Source organism: Pararge aegeria, chromosome 1, assembly GCF_905163445.1.
Source record: "Pararge aegeria chromosome 1, ilParAegt1.1, whole genome shotgun sequence".
Classification (NCBI taxonomy): Eukaryota; Metazoa; Arthropoda; class Insecta; order Lepidoptera; family Nymphalidae; genus Pararge; species Pararge aegeria.
The window spans coordinates 5,190,073-5,199,356 of record NC_053180.1 but is presented as its reverse complement, the minus strand read 5'-3'; the positions used below and the strand labels follow the sequence as shown (position 1 = coordinate 5,199,356).

General features: G+C 35.6%; 1 protein-coding gene across 1 annotated transcript in view; it reads left to right on the top strand.

Moving 5' to 3' along the window:
- The first annotated feature begins 423 nt into the window (after positions 1-423).
- Positions 424-9,284, top strand: part of LOC120624213 (guanine nucleotide-binding protein G(s) subunit alpha) — a 38,457-nt gene continuing 29,596 nt past the window's right edge. Inside the window, exon 1 of the mRNA XM_039890629.1 lies at positions 424-545. The gene's annotated coding sequence lies outside the window, so the exon portion shown is untranslated. The remainder of the gene's footprint in view (positions 546-9,284) is intronic.

Here is a 9,284-nt window from a genome sequence, read left to right as displayed (position 1 = left end):
TGTTCGACAGTTATAGATTTGTATCAAAATAATCCGAATCTATTTATAAATATTATTTTCTCATCTTTTACTTATGTTCAAACGTTAATAGTAACGTCTGGTCTATAATTAACCCGTGAAAGTTTATAAATATTACTGTATACCATAGTAAAGTCGTGATGAGTCGGGTTCATTTTACGTGAAGGTTGCCATATTATCGTGGGATATATTCTGTTTGGTGTAATATTGGGCGTGAACGCGGCGCCCGAGGCGTCTGGCGAGCCCGCCGCGAGTGCCTGCAGTTCTCGACCGCGTAGTGCCAACAAGTTGTAGTGATATACCCGTATAGTGGGCAGTGGCTGACACTTCAAAGTGTAGTGGTGTTTTTCAGGTAGCGATGCAAGTGGTGTCAATTCCGTGGAGATAATACAGTGGTGTGCATGATGTGGGCGCAGTAAGGTGGTACACGGCACCACGGCTTCGTCTGTGGCGGGTGGCGCGCGGGGAGCCGAGTCTCCTTCGCAGGCCAACCAGGAAACCGTGGATAACGCCACTCCCACCTGCTGGTGAGTACACTTGGAGCTTATCCACATTATGCCTTTATTCTCTGCTGCTTGTACCGCTCGTAGAGCACTGCAGACAGACAGACTATATGAAAAAACTTTGCTATCTATGGGAGTTATAATATCTAATAGGGCATTAGGCATTTTTTGTCTGCCAATATAAAAGACCTAGTGTTTTGCATTGTTGTACAATGTCTGGTTTATTATCATTTATTGCTGTAATTTTTAAGTAAATTCTCTGAGATGATATCAGCAAAAGATTCTGGTCATCATTATCATAATTGCACCGGCACAGCCTCTCTCAAAAGCATATACAATGTACCAACCCATTATAAATGTCTAATGTTAGGTAATGAACCTTAGGAACAGATTTATGATGTTGTGATATTGACACATTTATTTTATGCACACAATTAATATAATGAGAAACAAGAGTAGAAACTATAACAAACCTTTTAGAATAAGGAAAATATGTTGCTTAAACATAACTACTATAAGAATAGCAGTAAAACAATTCAGCCCAATTATTTTGTATGCACTGTTAAATTATGATCTTAAATTTGTATATAAACTAGGTATAAGGACATATCTAAAAATGATACCTTCTTTGTTCCAAGTTTTTCTTGAATCTGTTATAGTAAAGTGTTCCCTGGAAATCTCCCTCAATTGCCATTATTTGGGCTTAGGTTTATCATAAAACTTATTGATGCATAAAATACTTTTATTTAGGCCAATTCGCAAATCTTCTTAGTCTATTCATGTCAGAATGCAACCAGTAATTTGGGCAAATTTACAAATCTTAAGGCCATCCTTTTCAGAATGCAATAGGGAGTGCTCTGAAAAGCATAGCCCTACATGATAATAGAATACGCTTAAATCTTTTAACCAAAATTCAGTCATTTATTCACAAATAAATATTTACTGTTGATTAAGAAAACTTTACTACAAGACATTATATATTTTATGGCAAAAAATAATTGAATTGAAGAAACTATAACAAAACTATTCAGTGACCTACCTTAGTTATTAAAAACCTGAACCTACCTATATTGCTGCTTTGTTTCCTGTAATTGCCCACTTATTTGCCCACAATTGTATTTAAAGTAAAAAGTCTCGCAAGAAATAGTTTTATGTCACCAATACACTATTAAATTATTTGCAGTGATTTTATAAACTTTACTTTACTGTGAAAGATAATGCTTAGTCTATTATAGACACATTAGTTGTTATTGTCACATGTATTATACATAGAATCCAGTACTAAATTCATTTATGCTAATGAAAAAGGAAAGGTTCTTTATGTTATTTCAAATAAGCATAACTTACTTGAGGTAACACTTATTTTAAAATGCAAGTTTCTTATAAATATACTAAGGAGCCTTACTGAAAGTTATTGAGTGTATAATCTATTATTCATTTGCTAAGGTAATCTGAAATATCACAATTTGCTTGTGTAATTTCTGAATACCTAATACAATGCTTTTTTTGATTATTCCTCTAAGTTGTATCTTTAACGAATGAATGAATAATTTTTTATTGTACATCACATAAAGATATAGAAATATTGTAAATAAAAATTTAACATAACATATACAATTTGACGGCTACATAGCAATCTCTTCCAGGCAACCAATGGTGTAAAACACAGCTCAAGAAGAGAGGTAGGTGGTGCAAATAAATAAACATATATATTTGCATATATACCTATATATATACATGTATCTTGTTATAACTTAAGAAAATTGTCATGATCACTTAAGACTAGTTTTTCTCTTCTGACTTTTCTCTCTTTTTACTCTCCAACCAAACATAACTTTGGTGCTTGGAATTGGTATGGTTTTATAGTGAATTTAAACCTACAGCCTTTCTGATATCAGCACCCACTCAAACAGTCTAGCTCAGTTAGTTTATTTCTATAGCCATTGAAGCTATAAATCCAGTATAAATACATTCCAATGCAGTATCATTATTATATTGTGCCTAAAAGACACATTTGTTTGTTTAACACAATCATTTCAAATAAATTCATGTTGTGAATACATCCTATATTGTATGGCTATGGCTTAACCAGTGCACCAATCTTTACAATATTTGGTGCCCAGATGTGAAAACCAATGTGAACCAAAAAACAAAAAAATACATTCTATACACAGTTTCAGTACAGTTGTTAGTACAGAAACAGTTTACCCCAGGAGAATTAATGGTTCCTGCACTGCAATTAAGGAAAAGGTCACCAATCTGATTCTTTAATTATTACTGCATTAGCACTGAATTCATATGTATCACAAACAGAGAGATATTGAGAGTAAAACAACCACACTTAGGAATCTTTTTATTAAATTCCAATTAGTTTAGCAGAATATCAAGTTTTACCTTCTAGGCACTGGCCACATCTCTCATAGAGAGATGGACTTTGAGCTAGACCCTGCATAATGTTTCAATGTAAATTGGAGTATCATCACAGGCTAATGTATGAATGAATGAATTAAACTTTTATTGCACACCACAAAAAGTACAAAAAAAAAGAAAAGTATAAAAAAACAACATATACAATTTGGCGGCCTTATCGCTTCATAGCGATTTCTTCTAATGATAATAATAATGTGAAGCAAAGTTTGAAGTAGGGTCTCTGTGGCACAAGAGAGGGTTCTACCTTATCAGTTAATTAAATATCTTTGTAATCGTCACATTGTTATTGCCAAAGTTCTGTGCTTATCGCCTAGTAGTTTAACTTACGCTTTACTCTGAGATGTATTGTAAGACTTCGTAGTAATTATTGTAAACACAGGTATATTCGGAAGGCAGACTCTTTAAACTGATACATATACTTGCCCTTAGGCGCAAGCCACACAGATATTACGTCTGACGCTTATAAAGGGCGGATGTCTTGTTGTTCATCCAAAATTAGACTGAAGTCCGATGCGGTGATAGTCTGGTGGTCAGAACTTCGGCTTGACGTTTTTTTAATTAAATATTACTTCACAGGAAAACATCGTAAGGAAACCTGAATGCCTGAGAGTTCCCCATAATATTCTCAAAGGCGTGTGAAGTCCAGCGTGGTGGACTATAACGATCTAAAAGGATTCATTGTAGGATGCCCATGCCCTGTACTTGGCTGGTGAAGGGTTGATATGATGGTGATGATGTCTGACTCATAAGTGTCTTGGTTTAACTGTTTTTTAAGTTTGAGCATAGTCAAAGTACAATATAGAATTCTAAACCATGACTATACTTAGTGTTTAAACAATACAGACTTATGTAAGACTGATAACTATCACGTTTTAATTGTTAAGTCTGAGCAGTCAAACTACACTATAAGTAGCTTTAGTGCTACTGCGATTTTAAGTCGCACGATGTTTTATCCTATCTTATGTGTCGGATTTTTATAGAAGTGCGCGCATTTGCCACTAAAATTACAGCACGATTCTAAAATCGTGAAACGGAAAATGGTGGTGTGCGCTTATCCTTGACTGGGTAACTGATAATCGTTTATAGTTACTGCTGTGCAGGAAGGATATATTTCTTTGCAATCATGATAATGCTAATCGTAATAAGCATAATAAATAATTATGACACAACTCTTGTTATGTTTTATTAGCAATAAATAACTGTAGCTATTAATTTAGTATAAACAGCATTTTGATAAACATGTAATACTAAAAAAAAATACTTTTATCTAATGTAGATTTAGGTCCCATCATGCTTTTTATTTTTACGCCACACCTGTAAAAAGATAAAATCCTAATATAAGAATCTTTCAGAAAAACTCTAAATCCTATTTTATACTATTTCAAACGAAGAATTAAATAATAAATTAATTAATTGATAACGAGGGACTTTAAAACATAATCTGCGAAGCTCTCTACCTGTAAGTTAAGTCCCGTCTAAATTGGTTTAACCGTTCCGATCATATCGGGCAGAAAATAATTCTTCTCACTTTCAGACAGCCTGGTACTCTCATGCAACTCGCAAGATTCTCAAGAGAAGCCGCGGGCACAACTAAAAATAAAATACATATTGTCGGTTCATCTCCTTTTCAACTTAGTAAATATCCCACTGCTGAGTACAGAAGCATCATTAATATGTCTCTTTTGGGCTCAATTCGACTAAGTATCCCAATGTTCATAAAATTGTCCTATCTACAAAGGGTGCCTGTAAGAGATTGCTTGCAGCGCTATGGCCGCCTTTGCATGTTTACATTGTGAACTGTATACTCCTTACTGTTTCTTTTCCTTTATGTTATACGTGCAATAAAGTGTTTCTTCTTCTTCTGCTTTTCCAAAGCTGTTAACCAAACCCATTATTCTTCTTCTCCTCCTGTTTGTGCGGCTAAGGTAAGTTTGGTCCCTGGTGTCACATCGACTGGTTGCGATCTATTGTAACCCCGCTGTCTAGAAGTCCCATCAAGTATTGGTTAACGCAGGAAATGCAGCAGTTTCTTATCTGGAAGAAATTTAACATCCTCAGGTTGTATTAATATTTTTTCCCAAAAGTTTGATGAGCTTGCTTGCATCAGGCAGGGAAAGCTTATGTACAAGGGCGTCTCCGAAGTCTGCTTGTAGAGTCTGCACAGATCTGTGTCCTGCGAACACTACCGAACCCATAGATAATAAACAAAAAGCCGAGTTATCCAAAGAACTGATTTATTGTTGAGAACCAATAGGTAGGTAGTTGATGAATTTAACATGCTAAGGCGTCCCGAACTTGACCCTCGGCTATTTTAAAACCCACTCCCACTGTATTCCTAGTCTATTTCTGGAAGTGTATGTTCCAAAATCTATTTGTGCATAAATTATAGATGATAAACTGGCTAGATAATTTCAGCAAGCAACACGCCTAGATGATATAGCGCTGTCTTAAAGAACAAATATCTATATAAAGACATACAATTTTATTTTCATCATCGTCCTCAGGTTTGCTGTTCCATTATCGGGATCCATTACATGCTTGTGATAACAAATAACCGGGTTTGACGCCATTTTTCCCGAGAAACGTGGATAACAATGGCATTTTTTAACTTCAAGCTTGAACTGAGAATTTCTCTAAAAAAAACCCTGAACATCGTGATTGGTAGTCGAATATGCTAACTTCTATCCCGACGTATCACTTCAATATAATGGCGTTAAAAACGAGGGGATGAATGGAAAATACCGGCAGAGAACCAACTGGTGAAGAAATAACATTACGAAATAAGCTGTGACCAAAGTGCAGAATCTGTTAGCCTTAGTACAAACCTTGGATAGGATACGGCACAGCTAGACAAAGGAGAGGGGAATAACATACCATACTATCTGCAGAATATAATCAACAAATGCTAGGAAACAAATAACTAGTGTACACCACAAAAATAATTTAAATTGCTCTTTCCAACCAGATGCAAGGATTGCGGTTACGTCGGCATCCATATTCGTATTTACCAATGTACTCCGTACCTTTATGAAACAACTACTAAAGTTTTAATTTACTGTCATTTATATTTATTATGTTTAAGACCAAGTGGTCCGACTCTATGGCATTGGTAAACGTCGCTTGTAGTATATCTGTACAGCTTCTCCCCGGGGGATGGCCCCTTATTGATTTTGGAATATTTAAATCAGTTCGTTTTGGTACAGACTCGGTCGATGTTTATCTGGTATTTTCGGGTATTTGTATACGTAATGAGCATATTTTTACGTATGAATAGATTTTGGAATGAATATCCTGTAAGCAAGTAGTAGAAAAGATTTATTTTCTGTATCTATATGTTTAGTGGTAAACGACAGATAAAATCATCCGAATGATCAGAATGATATGGGAATGGAAAATAGGAATAGAATAACGTAGTCCACCACGCTGGCCAAGCGCGGATTGGTAGACTTTACACGCCTCTGAGAACATTAAGAACTACTTTCAGGCAGGTTTTCTCATTTCACTGTTAAAGCAAGTTAGCACGGTTTAACTACATAAAACTCATACCAAAACAAAGCGTATGTAAAAAAACGGTTAAAAATTACCTTCTTAAATTGTCGTACGACCGAACTGAGGAACTTCTTTAAGCAATTTATCTATAAGGTCTTGCACATACATACATATACATTCTTGCATGTTATAATTATAAATTTTACTTTAAATGTCAAAACATGTATATTGTATACCTATACTATACACATTACTATGGATCGATCAATACACACCCCTTATACATATCTACATATACATAGCACCACTACGAACATACTTGCATGCTATAATTATAAATTATTATATTTACAGCATGCATTTATATATAATATAACAATTACATATAGTTACTAGCGGACCCCAGCGCCATCTGTCGGGCTGATTTGTAAATCTAAACCATCCAGGGTGCCACCCAGACGCATACCAAAAAATTCATTCAAATCAGTCCAGTCGTTTCGGAGGAGTTCAGTGACATACACACGCACATAAGAAATATATATATAAAGAAATATATTTGTGATGTAAAATGTACATACCTAATAACTATCTATCTATATATATAAAAGAGAAATGTGTGGGTATGTTCCGTATAGGCTCCGAAACGGCTGGACCGATTTCAATGAAACTTTCAGGGAATCTCCGGATTGACCTGGCAAGTAATCCTGTAAAGTTTGGTGATGATCAGAGCACTCCTATTTTTGAACTGTCAAACTGTCAAATACAGCTTTTATTTACTATGATGATATTCTATTGTTGGGTGTACATGGGTGTAGATAATGATCTTCACCCGCTCTAGAAGAGAATAGAAGAGAATGAATACGGAGAGAAATAATTGATTGAATATAATATGAGACTTAAATTAAAAATTTAATGATGTAAGTTTATTGTTTAAATAAAATAAAGCAAAATCTAGCCCGGCGAAGCAGGCTGGGTACGCTAGTAACCTATAAATATTATACATCTAAATCCTTTGTGAAGTTTTTACGTATTTGTAGTTGCTAGGTGTACAATATGTTTATTAATTAAATAAATTAAAAAGAAACATTACTACGAAAAGTAAGAGATGCGTGCCGGGAATCGAAGTCTGACGTAACCGTGTGGTACGATAATTTCTCGAAAAGAACACGGTTGCATGGGAGCTGTCGACTACTCTTTCGTTTAACACAAGACTGTAATTTTATTGGAAAAGAGCAACTGCCGAGTTTCCTTCTGGCTTGATCTCGGTAATCCGCCCTCACAACGAACAAACAGTCTTGACGTTTCAAAAGTGCTTCTAACGTAGGCCTACGTGAAATATCTGTATTTCGAAAATGAATTTAAATTACCTGAAGTTTTTTCCGGCAAATTTAGGTACTTGAAATAGCTGTATTTCGAAATCAATCTGAGCGTTTTCAACCTGAAAGTTTTTCCTGGACCAATGTAAATAAACTTCGCTTGACAAACTTACTTAAAGAAGAAGAAGAAATACTTTATTGCACACAAACATCAGAATATACATAAAATATAGAATTAACAACAACAAGAATTGTAGGCATGCAAAGGCGGCCTTATTGCTGCAAGCAATCTCTTACAGGCAACCTCTTAAAGTTTGCGATACGCATTTTAGGGAAGCTTTGCAGTTGAGCTCCATTAAGTTTACAGCTAATACCATCTTTTAGTAGACCGTCCATCCTATTTTATAACTTTTCTGTCAGTTATACAGCGATATGCAGTTATTTTCTTGATCTCAAAAACATCTTATGCTGTCCAGGTAAGCTATCTCGATGTAAAATTTTGTCAACATCTGTCTAGCTGTCAAACCGTATTAGAAAACAAAAGCTGTTTTTAATTAGCGGGTTTAATAACCGAGAGCGGTTTTTGGGTGTTTTCGGGATTATTTTGTCAGTCTAAAGTATGCAAGCGATATGTAACAAATTTCAACAAGATCATTACAGTGGGTCAAGCTGCATCTCAACCGACCGACACACTATTGCATTCTCTTCAATACTATAACCCTTTTGACCGCAAATACTTTCGCGTTTGTTTCTGTTTTTTGGTATTAAATCCCTTGTAATTTCCCAGAGTAAAGTTGAGCTATATCTGTGCATAATTTGATCAAGATCTATTAAGCTGCTAATATGCTTTGCATACGTAACAAATGTCCAATTTTTTAAACCCCGCGGTAATGATTCCCCGGTGTTTTTCCGTTAAAAATTTCTCGGGGATGCCACCTTAATATCTCTGCCAAATTCCATCGAGATTTGTGCTACGGTTGAGCCTAACGTAAGCAATATCCAAACAGACACATTTTCCCATTTCTGTACCTAATGAGGGTACGATATACTTTGACCGTGACCATCTTGGACGTAGGAATTATCCTAAACGACGAGCGTTAGTCCTAACATCTGTGAAACGCGGCTTAGTAAGGTTGTCTCTAGGTCTTGTAGCGATGCGGCAATAAAAACTTTGATACAATGTAATTAAATACAAGCGGTTTGTGCCACAGGTGTAAATGTACTGGTAACTTTCCTAAAGATAAAAATGCGGTCAAGTGCGAGTATTTATGCCCTGTGAGATACTCTTTAGGTAGTAGAAAAATTTCTCCTCGGGTATACCTACAGCTTTATTTACTCCACGAGCATTGCTCACAAATGGAGATAATGTCCAAATAATAAACGTGGGGTTAAACTTCCCCTACTCCCGTTGCCGTGCTTCAGCAGGGCTAGCACAGGCAGAAGACAAAATTATATCTCCCGATTATATTCCCTGACAAGTGATATAATTAACGTGTACACCTGCTAAAGCACGGGACCAGGGAATAGG